Consider the following 22,006-nt stretch of genomic DNA (forward strand, 5'->3'; position numbering starts at 1 on the left):
GAAAGCATACACAATAGACTCATTTTTTTCCTGAATATTTATGTATATATACCAACTCATATATACATGTGTAAATGTAATTTTACAAATACATACAATTACTACATGGTTAAAAGGTAACATTTATTAAAGGATCTGCAGTACTTTGTTAGATTTTTCTTCCCCTCATTAAATGCCTGAGAGAAATATTTTAATCAAAGACAGATTTGTTTTGGCTTGTAGTTTGAGGACTTTCCATGTGTTTTTGGCTGGTTCCATTGTTTCTGGGCATATGTTATAACAGAGCATCCTATCCGATACACATGGAGGAGAAAACTGCTCACTTTATGGTGGTCAGAAAGCAGTGAGGAAGGAGCCTGGGATCGTCCATTCTTTGGAGGGGTACTCAATGACTTACTTCTTTCAACTATGTCCAACCTCCTGCCTTCTCTTAGTAATATCATCAAATTATGAATCCATCAATGAATTCAGAGTCCTTATTATTCAATTACATTTCAATGAATAGATTCATCATCTAGGGGAAATCCTTCAACAACATGAACCTTTTTGGGGACATTTGATATTCAAACCATAACAAACTTACCTAGGATGTTTAACATCCATGTCTCATTCAATGTAAATTTCCATGACTTATTTTGTGTACATAGGATTTTAACTTATTAAAACTACTTGTTAATCTGCTCTTCTATGACAAATCTACATATAACCACTGTTAATTCATTGGAAAATTCTTCCTAGATATCACATGGATGCCTACGTTTACCACTCCATCCCTTGGGTAATGCTCTGTTTAAATAAAAACTTTAGATCAATAAATAAGCAAATATTTCACTTATCAAGGTATTTTATTTTTGTATTTGGATTTGAGATTCCATATATATATATATATATATATATATATATATATATATATATATATATATATATATATATATATATGTGTGTGTGTGTGTGTGTGTGTGTGTGTGTGTGTGAAATTATTAAGGCCATTCCACGTAGTTAAAAGGGAGGTTTATTTTGTGGGATAACTTACAAGGGTCTGGGAAAGATGCAGTCCATGGTGTTTGTCCTACAAAAATAACAATGCCTTTAGCAATCACAAACCTCTTAGAGAGACAGAAAGTTGCTCAATTATTTAAAAGTAAATTATTCCAAGATCATGAAAAATTATTAACTGTATATCCCTGGGCACCTCCAAGTATCCATAGAACTAGTTAGGTTCTAGGTTCTGAATGGAATGTAAATTGTTGTAGCTACTGAGACCTGCCCATCCTGGACTCTTCCTAATAGCAACTTGAAAGGACTGGAATGTGAGCCAGAAGAAGGTCCAGTCTTCTTTGCACTGATGTCTAAGGTAGCCATTTCATCTGTATCTGTCGGAGACTTTGAAATATTGACAATCATAACTGACTATAGCTACATTTATGCCTAGGATCTCATTCATACCAGCCTGTAAAACTCCCATCAGGTGTATTGGGGTTTTGTTGTTGTTGTTTTGGGCCATTATAACAAGACCACATCTGGATGTGTTATAACAATAGAAAATGACTTCTCACAGTCTGGAGGCTCGGGACCCAAGATTAAGGGACTGAGATTTTATGTTCAATAAGACCCTGCTCCCTCATAATCTAACTTCTCCTGGATCCTCATATAGCTTAAGGGGAAAGCTCCCTCAGATGTCTATTTTATAAAACCACTAATCCTATGCATGAGGATTCTTTCTTCAGTACTTAATCATTTCTTCATAAATCCATCACTTTTTGGGTTTTGTTTCTTGCTATTTGGCAGACATGTATGCAGGCTATTGAACTAAGAAACATGTGCTCAGACAAAAGGATTCAAATTCTGTTGAGGCTTCATAGATGCTGGTGTGATATGGGTGATAACTTGATTGTTATTTGTTTTTGAAGACATTGCTTAAGATTTTGAGTTCTTAAGCCTCTACATTGGAATTTAGTCTCTTAATTTGGAAACAGGCTTTTATATTTCTGTCTAGAATAAAAAGAATTAAATGCCCTAGCGGATTATAACAAATGCTTCCAGAATCATTTTACTTCTGACATGTAAATAATATGTATGTAACTCAGATGACCCTGAAGAGGCCTTATGCTTTCCTACTATCTTTTTGTACTATTCACACTTATGCAAAGATCTACGTCAAGTGTTCCTCTTTTCACCTTCTTCCTCTGGACATGTAGGTTCATTTCATAGCTGTTCCACATGTAAATCTAACATGAAAAAATGTTTCTTAGGATCAGGTTTCAATCTTCAAAAATAGGGTAATGATTGACCTAGACATGAATAAGAAGTTCAGAGAAAAGATACATAGCAAGTGTGAGATTATATACCCAGAACCTAAGCCAGAGGCCCAATTCTTGGGGTTCCAACATGTAAATTCTAGGCATTGGTCCCAAAGAAAACAAACAAAAGTAATGATGAAGAATCAAGAAAGGACTTTATGTAAAATGTACACTTTGGAAAGGAAAATTAAACATCTGAGTGCATCTTTCCAATAGTTATGAGCTTTAGCATTAAAGAGAAGAATTAGGTAGGAAGTGAGAATAGTACATAATTGAGCAGTCTTGATCAAACTGTGGTATGGTGATGATTATTTAAGTTTTGGTTCTGAAAAATGGTCCTAATGAAGTATTTTAATGGGGCAAGCTGGCTCCCAGGAGATTGTTGCTCCTACTGGGATCTCAAGGTTCTAATGTTCCTAGAATCCAAGGAGGCTGTAGGTTTAGAACAATGACAGTATGTTTTCAGGGTGCATCTCTACAATCTAGAGCTAGATAATACTAAATCCAAAAACAAAGTGCCTGAGATAGTATTATCTCTGTACTGTAAGTCTTGAAGGAAGATGGAATAGGTTAGAGTTCATAAGTGTTGAAAATTAGCATATTTTCTACAGAACTCCACAAGTTTACCCAAAAGTAAAGATACAGATGAAATTAGAAATGCCAGGGTTTGTTATGCTTATCTCTACACTGTAGCCTAAGTGAGAAGTGAATGATTTTTCAGGAACAGCAGTTCCCAGATGTCTATTAATAATTTCATGGGATAAAGTCAGAATTTTTTTCAAAATTAAGAAAACTGTATCTCTGGCTGAGAGATAATGTGAAATCCACATTCTTTCCAACAACTCAGAAGAAGATTTTAATTGAAATAATTATGTGATTAATGCTGTTCTTTAAGTAATGAATAGATCTTTTAAGAAATCAAGAGGGCTGGAGAGATGGCTCAGAGGTTAAGAGCACTGACTGCTCTTCCAGAGGTCCTGAGTTCAATTCCCAGCAACCACATGGTGGCTCACAACCATCTATAACGAGATCTGGTGCCCTCTTCTGGCCTGCAGGCATACATGCTGTATACATAATAAAATAAATAAATCTTTAGAAAAAAAAAAAAGAATGTCAATTTAAAAAAAAAAAAAAAAAAAGAAATCAAGAAATAAAAATGTTCTTGAATTAAATATAAAAGAAAAAACAATATCTACGAGATGCAAGGAAAGAAGTCCTAACAGGAATATGGTGGTTTGAATGAGAATGGCCTGCATGGGCTCATATTTGAATACTTGGTCCCAAGTTAATGGAATGGTTTGGGAAGGATTAGGAGGAGGTGTGGCCTTGTTGGAGGAGCTGTGTCACTGGGATGGGCTTAGGTGTTTAAAAAGGCCATGCTATCCCTAGTTATCTCTTGTGCTTATGGATCAGATGCAAGTTCCAGCTACTGTTCTACCACGTGCTCCTCTGCCATGATGATCATGGACTCACCTTCTGAAACTATAAGCACCCAATAAGCTCTTTCTCTTTTAAGTTGCTTCAAGTTACAGTGTTTTGTTATGGTAATAGAAAGGTAACTAAGATAAGCACTAAATGCCAACATTACATTCTCAGAGAGATCTTATATAAATAATTTATTGACGCTTGTTAAAAAGCACTGGAAGAAACACCATCAAACAAAATACAACTGTAGCAGACAGGAAAAAAAAGTAAGATCAGGGCAGAAATCACGTTATATAATCACAGCTGAAGATTTGGAGCTAGGAACTCCTAATGATTCTGGGTTGCCTCATTCAATATATTTTCTAGTTATATCCATTACCTGCAAATTTTGTTTTTCTTTATAGTTGAATAGTAATCCATGATTTATATGTGACACATTCTTGCTGTCTCTTCACTGGCTGAAGGGTATTTATGTTATTTACATTTCCTTGACAATGAGAATAGCATGTCAATGAACATCACTGAACAAGTATCTGTGGAGTAGGATGCTTCATCCTTTGGGCACACACTGTGGAATGGTTTTGCTAGTTTGTGTGATAGTTTAATTTTAGCTTTTTTTTAGAGAATTCTCCCCTGGTTTCCAGACTGATTTCCAGACTGAATATAACAATTTACAACCCAAAAATAGTGAATGAAGATTTCTCTTTTTCCCACATCCTTTTCTGCATTGTTCTGTTATCTTAGCCATTCTAATTGGTATACCATGAAATCTCAAAGTTGTTTTAGTCTTCTTTTCTCTGATTGTTAAAGACAATATATATTTTTTTGAAATATTTCTTAGTCATTTTATTTCTTGTTTTGAAAACTCTTTGTTGAAATTCACAGCCATTTTTTAATTAGGCCATTTGTTTTCTTGACTTTTTTTAAGTTCTTTACATAATGTGGACATTAATCCATTGTCAGATGCAGAGCTGACAGAGATTCTTCCCCACTCTGTGACTCTTCATTTGATTGCTTTCGTAGTTGTGTAGAATCTTTTTTTTTTAATGCGGTTTCACTTGTTATTTGTTGGTCTCAAATCTTGGGCAAATGCAGTCATATTCAGAATGTCTTTTTCTAACCTGTATGTTTCAGGACACTGTCTCGGTTTTACTCTTGAAGTTTCAGTGTTTCGGGTTTCACAGTGAGATCTTTGATGAATTTGAAATTAATTTTTGTGCAGAGTGATAGATATGCCTCCATTTTATTCTACATGTGGATATCCAGTATTCCCAGCAAGTATCTGTATTTGTTAAAGATGCTTTCTTCTCCAGTATATTATTCTGGAATCCTTGTCAGAAATCATGCAGCATTATTTAGGTGTATTACTGTACTATTCTACTGTTTGGGGTTTCTATTTTGTTTCATTGGTCTTTGTTTCTGCTTTTGAGGACATATATTGTTTTTATTTCTATAGTACTGTAATATATTTTGAGATTTGGAATGGTAATTCCTCCAACAATAATGTTCTTTTGTTCTCTTTCCTCACATTTGCTTTGACTAATGGGAATGTTTTGTGGTTCTAAATGACTTTTGGGACTTTTTTTCTATTTCTCTGTACAATGTTGGAATTTTGACTGGGATTGCATTGCATCTGTAATTGTTATTTTTCTTTTACAGTATTATTTCATGAGATTTTCCATTTTCTATTGCTGATCTCAGTCTCATTCCTCAGAGATGTGACATGTTTATTGTAGATTTGACATTTGCATTTCACCTTTCATTAGACTTATTCCTAGCTATTTATTTTCTTTTAGGCTATTGTCAATGGGAAAGCATCCATGAATTCTCTTAGCTTACTTGCGTTGGCTGTATGTAAAAGCTACTGCTTTTGAAACTCGATTTTGTATCCTGCCAATGCTGAAACCGTTGACCACTTCTAGACATTTTCTGGTGGAATTTATTTGGCTCTCTCATGTATAATAGCATGTCATCTGTAAGTAGGACTAATTTGATTTCTTCCTTCCTATTTGTATTCCTTTACTTTCCTTTTCTTACCTTATTGCTCCAGTGAGTGACTTAATCACTATTCTGAAAAAGAGTAAGCATAGTGGACAGCCCTGTCATGCTCCTGATTTTAACAGAATTTCTTCAAGTTTTTCTCCATTTAGAATGGTGTTGGCTGAGAGTTTTTCATATGTAGTCACCATTATGTTGAGGTATGTTCCCTTTTGTCCTGCTTTCTCTAGGATTTTCATCATGAAGACATGTTGGATTTTGCTATTTTTGCATCTCTTGTGATAATCATGAGATTTTTGTTCATAAATCCATTTGTATGATTTATTACAGTGTTTCTTTACATATGTTTAGCCATCCCTACATCTCTGGGATAAGCTAACCTGATTATGGTGAATGTTCATTTTGGTATATATCTATATTCACTTCCCAAATATTTCGTTGTGGATTGATTATTGGGTCTGTGTTAATCAGAGATATTGGCCTGTAGTCTTTTTGTTATTGTTTTTTTTTCTTTACTTATTTTTGATATTATAGTAATACTGGCTTCATATAAGGGGCTTGGAAGTCCTTTTTTTCTTTTGGGTTTGTTTTCTTTCTTTCTTTTTCTTTTTGAAAGATTTAAGCACCATTAGCTGTAGATCTTCTGTGAAAATCTGGTCGAATTCTGCTGTGAATCCATCTCAGCCTGGGCTTTTCTCAGTCAGAGGCCTTTTTTTACTATTTCAATCTCATTTCTTCCAGCTCTGTCTATGATGTTGAGCTCTTCTTTGTTTAATGTCGGCGGTTTTGATGAATCTAGAAATTGTTCATTTCTTTTAGATTTTCTGATTTAGTTGAGTACAGGTTTTTAAATTATCCCCTTATAATATTCTGAATTTCTTTAGTGTCTGTTGTCATGGTTCCTATTCATTTCTGATTTGTCAATTTGGCCATCTCTTTCTTTTTGGTTAGTTCAGCCAAAGGTCTGTAAATATTGTTTTAGTTCTCAAGGAACCAGCTCTTAGATTCATTGATTCTCTGTGTTCATTTCTTTGTTTCTATTTTATTATTTCCTGCTCTGATTTTTAGTCTTTCTTGCCATCATCTGGGATTAGATTTAATTTTTTGATGTTTTTCCAAATTCTTGAGTTGTATCTCGTCATTTATTTATGTTCCTTTTGATTTTTTTAATGGAAGCTCTTAGAGCTATAAATTTAACTAGTAGGACTACTGTTAATGTGTTCCAGAGGTTTTGTTGTGCTGTGTCTTCATTTTCATTTAATTCTAGGACTTTTTAAATTTCTTTATTTATTTTGTCTTTTTCCCATTCATTATTGCCTGATGAACTGTTTAATCTCCATGAGTTTGTGTACTTACTAGAGATTTATTTGCTGTTTATTTTAGGTTTTATTGAATTATGGTCGGATAGGATACATAGAGTTATTTCAACCTTTCTGAATTTGGTAAGCTTTGTTTTTTGTTTTTTTGTTTTTTTATCCCAGAATGTGGTCTATTTTCCATGGAGAAACTTCCCATGGAATGCTGAATACAAAGTACATTCCTTGGTGCTTGGGTAAAATATTCTGTAGAATAGTTGGATACATTTGATGTATGGCAACATTTAATTTTAATATTTTTCTATTAAATTTTTTCAGATGAGCTGCCTACCTGAGTAAGTGGGATAGTAAGATCATCTATTATTGGGTTGGTATCAATTTGTGTACTTATTTCCAGTGGTAATTTCTAAAAGAAATGTTAAGCATCAGAGTTTGGTTCATAATTGTAATGTCTTCTTGGTTGGTTGTCCCCTGAGTTAGAATGAAGTGTCCTTTGTTATCTCTTCTGATGAGTTTTAGTTTGAAGTCTATTTTGTCAAATATTAGGACAGCAATCCTGCTTGCTACATCATTCATTTGCTTTGTATACTTTTTTCACTCTTTTACTTTAAAGTGCTTTCTGTCTTTAAACTTAAGATGAGTTTCTTGTACATAACAGAAAGATGACTTTTGTTTCTTAGCTCAGTCAGCCAGCCTCTGTCTTTTGATTGAAGAGTTGAAGTCATTAACACTTAAGGTTGTTATTGAAAGGTGAATTTTGATTAGTCATTTTATTGATTTATTCTGCTGTTTGTGTTCTTTGTTATATATGTGTTTCAGTAATTATAGCTACAATTTTTTAAAAACATATTTATTTATTTATGTATTTTGTATATATGGGTGCTTTATCTGCATGTACACCAGAATGGGGCATTGGATCTCATAGGACTACAGTTACAGATGGTTGTGAGCCACCATGTGGGCTCTGGGAGTTGAGTCCAGGACCTCTGGAAAAGCTGCCTTGACCTTTGAGCCGTCTTTCTAGCCCAGATTTATTTTCTTCTCATAGTCTTTTTGCTATGCTTATTCCTGTCCTCAGTTAAAGTATTGCTTTTGATATTTTCTGTGGGGCTGCTTTTGTGAGCATGTATTCTTTAGTCTGTGTGGATCATGAAAAGATTCTTTCCCCTTGGTCAGTCACGACAGTTTTCCCAGGTGTAGTAACCTAGGCTTTCAGTGTTTGTGTTTCAGAACATGGAGTGCATTGCTCCAGGCTCTTCCGGCTTTCAAAGTTTCTACTGAGAATACCAGCTGGTATTTTCAAAGATTTTTATTTGTATGTAGTTCATGCTTTTTTTTCTTGAAGCTTTCAACTCTTTATCTGTGCTGTTTAATGTTTTAACTATGATATACAATGGGGAGTTTTGTTTTGTTTTGTTTATATTCCTGTCTACTTGGTGTTCTGTATGCATCTTGTAGCAGAATGGATAGGTCTTTCCTTAGTTTGGGGAAATTCTCTTTTATGTTATTGTTAAAGATATGTTCTGTCCATTGACCTGGAATTCTTCTCCTTCATCTCTGCCTATAACTTCAATATTTGTGGTTTTTTACTTGTCACACATGTTCCTTTCCTATGACTTAAAAATGCTTTCTTTCTTGTGTCATCTAACTCCTCTAATTTATGATGTTTGAGTCCTTATATTCTACCTTTATTCAATCCATTCTACTTGTAATGATCTCTAATTATGCCATTGAGTTTTATCAATTCAATCTTCATTTCTACTGGAGTTTGCTTCAATATTTACACCTCTTTACTGAGTCTATTTTTTAAATCCTGTATTGTCATTTCATCAGCCTTGTGTTCATGTTTTCTTGGGCATCATTCAGGTGTTTTGCAGCTCTCGGGTCATGCTCCATCCCTAAGGGAAGTCAGCACAATAAATGCAACAGAAGCCGCAGAGGAATGCTCCTTACCAACTTGGTCAGTTTGCTTTCTTGTAAACCCCACCTGCCCAGGGCTGGCAGAACCAATAGTAGGCTGAGCCCTCCCAAACCAATCATTAATCAAGAAATTCCCCACAGACTTGACTACAGGCATCTGGATGAAGACATTTCTCAATGAAGATCCCTCCCTCCCTAGATATGTCTATGTTTGTGTCAAGTTGACAAAAACCAAGCAAGACATGCTTCAGGGTCCTAGGACAGATACATGTGGAACAGAGAATAGCAGGGAGAGTATGGAGAAAGATACCAGGAGTTCACGAAGATCATAAAAGGATGAGGCACACTATAGGGAGGAAATTAAAGTACAAATATGGGGGAAAACTGCAAGCTATTTTAAATTTGTTCTCCTAATATTTGTTTCATTTTTTAATCTCATCTGGTAGGGTTGGAGCTTTAGGGAACAATTAAATTGGAAGGAAATTGTGAACATAAAATCTAAGGAGACAAGATAGCGCTCAAACAATGCAAATGCAGCTAATCTCATGAAAGCACCTGAAGACTTCACTTTCAGTTCTATGCAGAGTTAATTAGAAATGGCTGTAAACACCAGTTACATGTGTTGGGGTGGTAATTACATTTTTATTGGAGTTTAAATGTTTCACGCTATATATAGACTATAGACTACAGCATGGCTGTTGCCAGTGTAATGGAGAGACTGACAGACTAACAGGTGAACAGTTGTTCCCAAAGCCTGGAGGTTGAGGTCTCGGACCAAGGTTTACAGACGCTTTAATGATATGAATGATAAAATGATGAAGAGATGCAGAGCTAATCTTCCTTCCATTATGTGACACCAAGGATGAGGCATGCCATGTCAGTATTTCATAATACAGTTGTTTTAAAACAAAACACAAAAATACTTGATAATAGAATTAAGCTCTAGCTTTGTGACTTATTTCATCAGCAACCATGTCTTATTTGTCATACAATATTTTCAAGAAATACTCATCAATTCTTTTTGTGAAATAAATATTCTTTCTAAAAATTAAGTGCAATTATTCTGTGTTGGAAAGGATAATTCCACTGTTTACCCCTGATTTCCTTAGTACACAATAATTCCTGTGGAAGTTAAAATTTATTACAAGAAAAAAAACCCTTAAGATCCTGTATTTGGAAATAGTATGAATTTTCCATTCATAATTAAAGCAAGAAGAAATATGTTTTCCTTTCAGAAGGTTGTTATCCATTAATTTTTTTTCTCAAGACAGGATTTCTCTGTGCAACACTTTGGCTGTCCTGGAACTCACTTTGTGGACTAAGATGGCCTTGAATTCACTGAGATCCACCTGCCTCTGCTTCCCAAGTATTGGGATTAAAGGCGTGCGCCACCATTGCTGGGCCATCTGTTAATTTTATACCTCTCTTCTAGATAATATTTCTAAGAAAGCAACTTTAGATCACAATAAAGTTCATTGGAAAATATCATACATACTTATGTTTTGTCCCTCTTAAGTAAGATTAAAATGCAGAAGCACATTTAAAATTTCAAAATTTTAAAGTTCTAAACAATAAACAGAATAGAAATAAAGGACCAAATAGGTATATTTGAGAGGAGACACAAGATTGTCATAATTTCAGATTACTGATTTATGTTTAGAAATGATCAAATAATTATTTATAATACTAAGATTTTTAATATACTCAACTATTTTTTTGAAAATATTATGTATTGAAAGTTTAATATCAGCGATTCATTTAAAATGTACCAATACTACTAAAAATGCTGTAGGATAAATATCAAAATAAATATTCAAGAGATCCACATCAAAATCACAATTGATAATGCTGTAGAGATTTAAGGTAGCTGAACAGATGCCCCAAATTTATTTCCTCCTCCACACAAAAATCCCTAAAGTAATATGTATGATATATTTTGAGATGAGTAACTGTGGAAGAACAGTGGAAATCACAAGTGAGCCATTACAACCTTGTCAGCTGTAGTAACCATGACAACATAGAAAGCAGGGAGACAGAAAGAACAAAAAAATAATCTTCCACTTACACTCCGTGGGCAGAGAAGGTAAAGACCTCCTTCAGAGAATTAAGAATAAAAGAGAGTCCTGGCAACACTATGCAGATACTGGCCCATCTAGCTACTGTAACCACTCCCTTCACAGGAGTTGTCACAACATGAGTTACACATCATCCTTTATCCACACTCAGTTGCCTGAGTTGCTAGTATCTCCAGTGTTGCATGGTCCATAGAGACAATAAGTATGTCTGACTGCACTACAGTTTTCACAGTTTTGGAGGGCACAAAAAGGACGCCATGCCAGCACTGTATAATGACTGATACTTCAAAGCATATCTTGAAGAGGAAAGTTGTTACTAAGAATGCTACCCAAAAATGGTGGGGATAATCCATCCACCAGACAGGACTTAGAAAGTACAGAAAAGCAAGAAGACACAATACCTCCAAAAGAGTACAGTGATTCTCCAGCAACATCACAAAGAACTCAATGTACGCAAAGTGATAAAGAATTTCAAAGAATGTAGGAAAATAGTCAATCTGTTTAAAGAAGATGCAGGTAGACAGTAAAATACAATTAGGAAGGCAGTGTGTGCCAGATTGGAATGAGAAATTGAGCAGAGATAGAAAGTATGACAGAACAAAATGGTGTCGATAAACAGAGCCCACTAAGCAGAAGCAGGAACTGCTAAAATTAAAGGCAGATCCTTTACAATAGTCTAGACAGGTTGGTGGTTTGAGTGAGAATGTCCCCCACAGGCTCAGATGTTGGAACATTTGGTGCCCTGTTGGTGATGTTGTTCGGATAGGTTTACGAGGTTTAGAAGTATGTCACTGAAGCCCCGCTTTGAGTTTTAAAAGGCTGCACGGCATTCCCAGTTCACTCTGCTTGCTGCTCCAGCCACCATGTCCACATGCCACCATCTTTCCCACTGTGGTGATGGTGGATGCCTCACTCTGACAAGTGAGCCCAAAGCAACTCTTTCTTCTCTGAGTTACACTGGTAATACCTTACCTTATCACTACAATATCAAAGTACCTAATACTGAGTCCAAAAGGAAGAGGAAGAAGAAAGAAGAAAAGGAAAGAATTGAGGAGATCCTTCAAACCCACACCATAAATGAAATGTCTTCATTTTTTTGAATTCTGAAAGAAAAGGTTTAAAGATTAAGGATATCTAAATCTTATTCAATGAAATAACAGAATCATTCTTATTTGGGCAGAAAGTCACAAATATTTTTAGCTAAGAAACCTGTAGGACCACAAAAAACATCAATGAAAAAGATCTTCATTACACCATGTGACAGTCAAATTTTCAAAAGTATAAGATAAAGAAAGGGTTCTCAAACACACACACACACACAAACATTGTCACACCAACGATATCCCCATTAGATTAATACCAGAAAGACCACAAAGGCTTGGGAAATTTAAAGATGTATTATAAATCCTGAAGGAAAATAATTGTCACATAAGAATACTATGCTGAGCAAGAGCATCCTTCAACAATAATTGGTTAAAAAAGGCCCTTCAAAACAAAAACTGAGAACCCATGATTAGCAAAGTAAACTTAGAACAGATACTTGAGAGCATCCTATATTCAGAATCAAAAGAAAGTTAAATAACATTCCAAAAGCCCTTGAAATATCCTACCTGGAGATAAGATGCACAAGATATAAACACAAAGTATCAACTGTTATCTACACAACCATTGAGCCACATATGACAACAATAGAAGGGAGAAGAGTATTTTCATAATTAGAAGAAAATTACTCCCAAAATAAGTTTTTACAGATAAATAATACATTGAATGTAAACAGAGTAAGTTTTGAAGTGAAAAGACACAGGCTGGATTAACAGATTAAAATAACCAATAAAATTACATATTGAGTAAGGAAAACCACATACAGAAAGTACAAGAATGGGAAATGACATTCTAAGAAAGTGTAATGCTGAAATAGCTACATTTATGCTTGACTTCTAGGTAGACTTTCAGATGAAACTTCAAGAAAAAACAAAGACTACTAAATAATGTTCAATGGACCAATTCAACAAGAAGATATAATGATATAAATTTAAGTCCATGTAATATGTATGTGCCCAACTATATAAAATAACACCATTAAGCCTATAGGGAGAAATGCACTCCAGTGTAATATAATTGAGGAAGCTCAGCATCTTACCTTAATAAATATATAGATCAGAACACTTCAGCAAAGAAATTGTTAGACTTTAGTGTAAATAGATAAGACAGTCACTTATTACAGCCAGCAGCTGTAATGTTCATTAGCATATGTAACTTTCTCTAGGCTAGAGCATATATTAGGTCATAAACAGGACTTAAGACATTCACCAAATTTCTTAACACATCCAGGATATTTTCTGTTCGCAATGCATAAAACTAGAAATCAACAATAAAATAAAAAGTTTGAAATTACCCAAACATATGGTAACTGAACACTATATTTTTGAAAGAACAATTGGTAGTAAAAATATAAAAATTTAATGTTTAAAAGTTCTCCAAATAAATGAAAATACATTTCAAAACTTACAGGATACAGCAAGTTCCTACTGAGGGAGGTGTATAGTTGTAACTTCCTGTATCAAAAATAGAAAGATTCCAGATAAAGAACATATTGAATGCATTTCAAAGAACTAGATAACAAAGAATAAATCAAATCCCAAATTAGTAACAGGAAAGAAATAACAGATAAAAGCAAAAACATGAGAAATAGACACTGAAAATAAAATACAAATTTAAAAACTAGGCTTTTGTAAAAACAAACAAAATTGGCAAACTTTTAACCAGACTCATCAAGACAAAAGAAGAGAAAGTGTCAGAGTGGATGCATACGCCATCACTAACCCAGAAGCGATGGCCAATTGAAAGCCACTTGCAAGTGAAAATCTAGTTTTCCACAACTGAGTCTCACTAGGGAAACAAACTACTCTTAAGGGTTGGCTGTATGCCCGGCAGTAGATGGCCAACAAAAACAAACTCAATGGTGTCTTATCTTGTCCATAATATTGTGTCAGGGCTACTAAAAAACCTCTTTTTTATATTTTATTTTATTATATATGCTATTTTATTATATATTATATGTACATATATGCTCATCTCTCTTTCTCTTTTACCCTATAAGTCATTTGCATATTTTATGGCTTCTAGTTTAGTGTTTTTATGGGATTCCTGAGCATATGAACAAGTGGGTCTCCAAGTGTATAACTGTTTCTTGTGCCTTTTCTTGGGCTCTTTTCCTTCTATATGTTTGTTTTGTCCTATTCCCATGCATTAGTTTTTGTTTTACCTTATTTTATTCTATTGTTATCCCCTTCAAACCTATTTGTTTTCTAATGAGAGACAGAAAAGTGGAGGATCCAGAAAAATGGAGTTGGGAGGAACTGGAAGGGATACTAAAATAAGTGAAAAAAGAGTCTCAAATTAATAAAATTAAACATGAAAATGTAGACATTGAAACTAATACCACAGAAATAAAAAGATCAATTATTAGGTATTGTTACAAATACCAGTGTACTGACAAACTGGAAAATCTAGAAGAGATGGATAAAATTCTGGGCGTATTTGACCTATAAAAATCAAACAGGCCGGGCGGTGGTGGCACACGCCTTTAATCCCAGCACTCGGGAGGCAGAGCCAGGCGGATCTCTGTGAGTTTGAGGCCAGCCTGGGCTACCAAGTGAGTTCCAGGAAAAGGCGAAAAGCTACACAGAGAAACCCTGTCTCAAAAAACAAAAAACAAAACAAAACAAAACAAAACAAAAAAAATCAAACAAAGAGAACATAAACATCTGAATAGACCTGTAGCAATAGTAGGTTGAACCAATTCCTTGCCAAAAAAGAACTAAGGACCAGATGGTTCCAAGGCAAATTTTCTAAAACTTTCTAAATAAAGGTTATTCTTGAGAATTTTGTACATGTTTATAATGAAATGTGATCATATTACATATGATCTTAATGTCTTAAAAAAATAACAACAGTTCTTAAGCAGAAATCTGAGAGAGATAAAATCCCTCTCAGCTAATTCTATGGGGCTAGCATCACTCCCAATATTCAGCCAGAGAACACCAATCAAATCCACAGTGAGATGTTACCATACCAGGGCAAGAGGAGTTCTTATGCAGAAGGATGAAGATGCCAGGTGTGATGAGGATGTACAGAGAGGGCAAATCTTATGTGTGCAAGTAATTTAGTATAGTCATTGTGGAAAACAAGATAGAAGTTTCTTAAATTTTTCCAAAATATACTTAGCAAATTTCAAAAGTTAAATTCATAACTTTAATCACAAACAAAGGACCAAAAGTTTAACTTACAGTTTTTAAAGGTCACCTGTGGCAGAGTCCTATGCTGTTGTTCCCTTTGGGGGAGGGGCTAAGTAGGTGCAGAGTCAATGACACAGACTCTGGGATAATGTGGAAACAACAAGCTCAGTTTATTCAGGAAGAGGCAAGCCTTATAGACCCTCCACTCCACCCTGGGGGAAGGTCTGGTGAATATGCACCTGCTGGTGTGACATGGCTGCCTCTCATTGGTCCAGGTCATCTCCAGATCATGTCTCAGATGCTGTTGCTAAGGCTTTTAGGCAGACCCAGATTGGCTCTCAAAAAATATCTTTTTTACTGATTTGAGCCAGCTGGGCCAAGCCTGTTAGGGATGAGTCATCTCAGAGTCACCACAGTTTAAAATGGTAACCTATAGGCAGCCAATGTAAACATAATGTTCTTCATCCATGCCAGTGTGTTCTTTCAAGCACCACCAGTTTATAGTTATCTCCAAGCATTAGACCAGTGGTCCTTTTAAATTGTTTCCTGAAGCATTTTATAGTTCTTGACTATGAATAAACATAAAAGTTATTTTCCCACTGAAAGCCAACTGTACATCTCAGAAAAAAATATGTTTGGTAATTTATTTACATCTATTCCCTGGGTATAAATGAAATAAACCCCACAGAAACAGGAAGTCTTTAATGCTGAGTAATATAATTTATTACCTCCATCTGATTCTGAATAATAGTGAATAGATCAGGAAATGATTAGCCTGCACCTATTAGGATCTGTGTAAATATGGGCTCAAAAAAAAGGGCAATTTGAAAATGTCTAAACTTGATTGTTCTGACTTAATTAATGGCAGTACGTTTACAACCACTGAATTCCAAACCACATGACAAAGTACAAAATAAAAATAAACTAATAGATAAGAGAAACGGGAGAGTGCTCATATCTGCTCTCCACTGAAGAGCCTAGGAATATGAAAAAAAATGAATGCTTATAGCCTATATGCATATTTCTGAGTATATTAGGACTGGTAACCACTTTGACCCTTCACCCTGCATTCTCCCAGGCAGGGGAAGGGCAATTTAAATGATCCTGTGACTATGTAAACATTTTAAACTAACACCTTTTAACCAGAAGTAGTAAATCCTGGGTGCCCCTCCATCTCAGAGGTGCCTGGAGAGTGCTAGCTCCAGTCAAGACACAAAGATGCTCAAAATGCCATAAATCCCAAAATGTACTTTCTGCCCTGTGTATAACTTTGGCTATAAAAAGGAGCTTGTAGCCCTTCCTTGGGGCTATAGAATCAAATTATTCTCTATAGCCCTGACTAGTTAGAATCCCCACCACCACCACCACAGTGTTTTTGAAAAAACGTTGTTTCTGATTTTTAGACTTCAGTTATTTGCACAATTGCAGGACCCATCACACCGTGGGAGGAGTTAATGAATCCACTGAGGACAGAAAATCAGAAGGCAGAGACAGTGTCTAAGCGGAATCCTAACATCAGGGAAGACCAAGCAGATCTCATGCATGAATCCTTTAGATTATGGCAAGCACAACTACTTAAGCATTGCAAAATCTAATTCCTATAATTTTACCCAAAAGAAAGATTGGAGACAGTATTATTCAAATTGATGCTGAGCAAAATTTCCAAGTAATGAATGCCCTTTGTGCATCTTTCTAAAGGTATAAATACATTCCTTAATATGCCATGTGGGTGATATATTGTGTACCCTAATAAAATTTGCCTGAGGATAAGAGGATAGAGCCGGCCACTAGATTAAACATAGATGCCAGGCAGTGGTGGCACACACCTTTTATCTTAGCACTCAGGAGGCAGAGATCCATCTGGATCTCTGTGAGTTCAAACCCACCCTGGATTACATGAGATTGACTTAGTCTAGGAGAGAAAACAGAGCCAGGCAGTGGTGACACACACTTTTAACCCTAGTACTGGGAATCACACATGCCTTTAATCCCAGGAAGTAATGGCTGGGCAGAGAAAGGTATATAAAGTGTGAGGACACAGGAACTAAAGGCTTTTCGGCAGGAATGTCCCTTTCACCTAGAGGCTTTTTCTGCTGGAGCCTTTCAGGTGAGGACTCAGAGGATTTCAGAGGATTCGTGGAGTTGGCAAGATGAGATATGGCAGTGGCTTGTTCCTTTGTCTCTCTCATCTTTCAGCATTTACCCCTATACCAGGCTTATGGGTTTTTAAATTAAAATACCATTTTAAGATTCGTGTTACAATATAATTTAATTTTTCCATGGGGAAAAGATCTGATTTAATGTAGAGCAAATATCTGATTTCAAAACATGCATGGGTGAAAAATATAAGGATGTAAAAATAGAACAAAACCCTAAGCACATCTTTCTGTAATAATTATGCGAGTGATGACAGTCACCAAGTACTTCTGCTGGTTCAGGAAATACACTAAGCACTCTGTCTTCATTGTAATATCTTTATACTTCATTATCAGCACTAAAGAAATGAGATCACAGTGAAAGAATCTGAGGTAGAATGGTAGAGCCAGTTCAATCCAGTACAAAACGGAGACAGTTAAAGTTCACACTGAGCCATCTAGTGGTGAGAAATCATATTTACATTTATAAGAACAGTGATTTATAAGAACAGTGATTTATAAGAACAGTGGCATTTGAAATATCTGTGTGTGTGTGTGTGTGTGTGTGTGTGTGTGTGTATACACATGCATGTATGTGAGTGGAGGTATGTGTGTGTGTGTGTGTGTGTACACATGCATGTATGTGAGTGGAGGTGTGTGTGTGTGTGTGTGTGTGTGTGTGTGTGCATGTGTGTGTGTGTGTGTGTGTACACATGCATGTATGTGAGCGGAGGTGCCTGAAGAAGCCAAAAGAGGATGTGTGATCCCTTGGATCCACAGTCACAGGCACCTGAGAGCTGCCCTCCGCAGATGCTAGGAACTGCACGTGCGTCTTCTCCATGGACATTAGGAACTATTAACCAAGAGGCCATCTCTCCTACCCTAAGTCTGAAATATTTTAAAAACAATTGTGTTGATTCATTGAAACTCTTCCCTCTGTATATGTAACATTCACTCCAAATATAGGTCATAAAGTATAATTCTCTACAACTGTTGAGTATTTCCAATTTGTGTTAATTGTAATTAATCCTTACAAAATATATATTTATGCATAGTTCTTAGTTAATGCATGTATATGCGTGCATAATAAGCATTATAGTACAAATGGAATAGGAGCTTCAAATACACAGAAAAGTTTCCAGACCTTGAAGAGATGGAGTAGGTACACTGCATCCTGCTTAATGTAATAGAGATAATGACCCAGGAGAGGACACCCACCAGCTCTTTAAGGATGCTGGAAACAAGTAAAAGACAGATAAATGGAGGTGCTCAAGGTGTTTTATAGTCCTCCTCCTTGAATATTCACTCTTAGATTGAGTTTGGTCCCTAGCTCAAAAAAAAAAAAAAAAGAAAAAAGAAAAAAAAAAGGCATAGGAATCTAGGGCCCAAGTTCAAGGGCGGAGTAAAAAGAAAACTTTGTAGACAACCATGCCCTGGAGAACACAGCACACTGCACTGAAAAACGCATGTCAAAAGTGCTGTGATGGAGTGGACTAGAAATGAAGGATAGCTTGTAGGACAGTCTGTCTGCAAAAACAAAACAAACAATTCTATATCGTAGATTCAAGAAAACAACACAAATGTGGGAAGAACTAGTCACAGACAGCTTCATACAGTATTTTTGCCCAGCTTGAGTAAAACAGTAGATCATGGGTTAGTTGGCTAAGTGTCTTACAAAACTAACGAGCAAACCAAAGACAGTAAGTAGATGAAGAGCTGCTCTTCAGAGCCTGTTCCTCTCTGACCTGCTTACTATGGGGTCAGGAGAGGCCTCTCCGACCCACTGCCTTCTTTCTAGTCTCAGCTGCTCCTTCTCTCGCTGATGTAGGACAAGCAAGGCTAGAACAAGAAAGTTGCTTCACACTGAACAGCTCTCTAACCAAGTGAACGAGGATGATTCATGCACTCATAGTGAAAATAAACCTCTCAACTCACCCACTCTCCCAAACTGATACCTCTCTTTAAGGTAGTCAATGAATTATGTTAGAGACAAAGTTTATTAATGTCTCTCTTTAAGGTATTTGATTTACTGTTTGTATTGGAGACAAGCCTTGAACTCATAATCCTCTGGCTTCAGCTGCACATGTGCCAGGGCTATCTTTTGTGGGTAAGACTGAAAATCTTGAATTTCAGTTTACTCTTCTGTCCACATAAATTTTACTCCAAGAAACAAAACTTTTTTCTAAACATCTGTAAAAACAAAATTTGGAATATGAAAATACAATATTGCTAGGTAACTGAAGTGCTTTGGCTTTTAAATTTTCTGGCACTTGACATACTCCTACAGAGTTTGCATATGTGCATGCATAATCCACATAATTATATGTTATGTGTGTGTAAATATTAGCCTTGTGTTATGATTTGAATGTGAAATATCTTTCATAGGTTCATGTGTTTGAACACTTGGTACCTAGCCGGTGGGACTGTTTGGGAAGGTTCTGGAATCTTTAGGAGGCAGAGCATGGCTGGAGGAAGTACATCCCTGGGGTGGGCTTTGGAATTTTATAGCCCTCTCTCTCTCTCTGCTTCCGGTGCGCCGATGGAATGTAGTCACGTGGCTCCTTCACCACCAGATTGGCCTTCTTGCTCCTGCCTCCCTTCCAGGACGGACTGTATCACCTCAGGAACTCTAAGCCAGCATAAACACTTTCTTCTCTAAGTCCCTTCTAGTCATGATACTATATCAAGGGTGTTTCTGGAGATATTCCTAGACAATTGTTAGGTTTAGTATTAGGAAGGAGGGAAAGGTAGCAAGCACTTGTTAATTGTGTTCAAATTCTTACCGTCCCAGCTGGAAAGAGGTGTCAGCCAGAACCTGCAGTGAACGTCTCCTTATTCTCAAATCCCTGTAATTTTCCAGTCTTTCAAACTCCTGCCTTAATATGAATTAGAAGGCCAACTTTGTCTACCAACTGCACAGTTTCTTCTTCCCCCTTGTGGAAAAGGGACACGGGGATTAAATGGATCAGCCACAGGGGGATTTGTGATTTCTCCTAGCACTTCATTCAACTGTTAGAAGAAAGCGTATGCTGATCAAATTGTGATGTGAAATTCTGTGTATGCCCTAGAGGAATTATCATTCTTATGGAAAATTATATAGCGTGAATTTGTTATTTTTTTTTTTTAGTAAAGGATAGATGCTGCTTCTGTGTCTTTTAAAAATATAAGAATGGGAATGCAATTGTCTGATTGTTTAATTAATTCAACTATAACACAATCCAATCATTTCTCCAACTATGTGATGCTATGTCTTGGAATAGATCCATTAAATTAGTCAGAGTCCTCTAGAGAAAAGAGCAGTGGGAAATATGTAACTAGAGATATGAGGCTGGGCTGGTGAGATGGTTTGGTCCCTAGGGCACATATGCTGAAGAGAGAGACTGATTATCAAAAGCTCTCCTCTGAAATTTACATATGCCCCTTGGTACGTGCACATGTTCACACATGCACACATGTGTGTACACCCAAGCACCCATATATGCACACACACACACACACACACACACACACACACTACACTAAAAATAAGTAAATATAATTTTAAAAAGGATATAAAGTTATAAATTGTTTTTACACAAAGTTTAAGAGTCAAAGTTAATTCCAAAGTGGAAATCAAAAGCATTCCACTGTGTAATTCAATACAAGAATCAGAAGAACCAGTGAAACAGAGTCTGTTTTGGGTCTACAGTCCCCAGAACCAGGAACATTATGAGCAGAACACTTATTTTCTAACCCAAGAAAAGCCTCAGAGATTTCTCTCCTCTACTATTCACACTCTCAAAAGATCAGAGAAAGCCTACCTACATAGGATGGGGAAACCTAGTTACTCAGTCCAGATTCAAATGCTCATCTCAGTTTGAAATATTTCCTAGACACATCCAGACTGAAGTTTGGTTTGAGTATGCTGTGGTCATTATTAAGTTGACACATAAAGTTGACCACCATGAGTCATACATCAACTTTTAACTGTACTTAATTAAAAAAAATGCAAAGTTTGTTTTCTCACCATGACACAAGCTAACGTCACCTGAAAATAGGACTTTAATGAAAAGAATTGTCTCTCCTAGACTGGCCTGTGGGTATGTGTGTCCAGCTTTTATTATTGATTGATCAACTGGTTGATTACTGCTAGAGCTGGGAGGACTCAAACCACTGTGGGTTGGTACCACATCTGTGCAGGTGTGCCTGGAATGTATGAGAAAGGTAGCAGAGAAGGCCAGGTACAAGAAGCCAGGAAGCAGTTTTCCTCCATATTTCCTGCCTCTACCAGAGTTTTGCCTCAATGATGGTCCGGACTTCCCTCAATGATGGTCTGTGATCAGGACGTGTACAACAAACAACTCCTTTCTTCCACACACTTTTCTTGGTCATGTTGTTTATCACAGCATCAGAAAAAGTAAACTATGATGGGCAATGTTATTAGAGAATAGCATATTGATGTGATGAACCTGACTAGGCTTTTATGCTTTGGTATGTTTTATGGGAAAAAAATACAGAATTTTAGAGCTTTATTCTGGAAAAGCCCTTGGGAGTTCCAAACTGGAACTTAGAAGACAATCTTAGATCACTACAGATGGTAGAGGCCTGGACTAGGAAGTT

The 22,006-nt window shown here is 36.1% G+C and overlaps 1 protein-coding gene across 2 annotated transcripts in view; it reads left to right on the plus strand.

The window, feature by feature from the left end:
• Nucleotides 1-1,239: 1,239 nt before the first annotated feature.
• LOC131915272 (phospholipid scramblase 1-like) overlaps nt 1,240-22,006 on the plus strand; it is a 34,661-nt gene continuing 13,894 nt past the window's right edge. For both annotated transcript variants that reach the window (XM_059268365.1, XM_059268366.1), the window contains exon 1: nt 1,240-1,354. The gene's annotated coding sequence lies outside the window, so the exon portion shown is untranslated. The remainder of the gene's footprint in view (nt 1,355-22,006) is intronic.

The sequence above is a fragment of the Peromyscus eremicus genome, chromosome 7, assembly GCF_949786415.1.
Source record: "Peromyscus eremicus chromosome 7, PerEre_H2_v1, whole genome shotgun sequence".
Taxonomy (NCBI): domain Eukaryota; kingdom Metazoa; phylum Chordata; class Mammalia; order Rodentia; family Cricetidae; genus Peromyscus; species Peromyscus eremicus.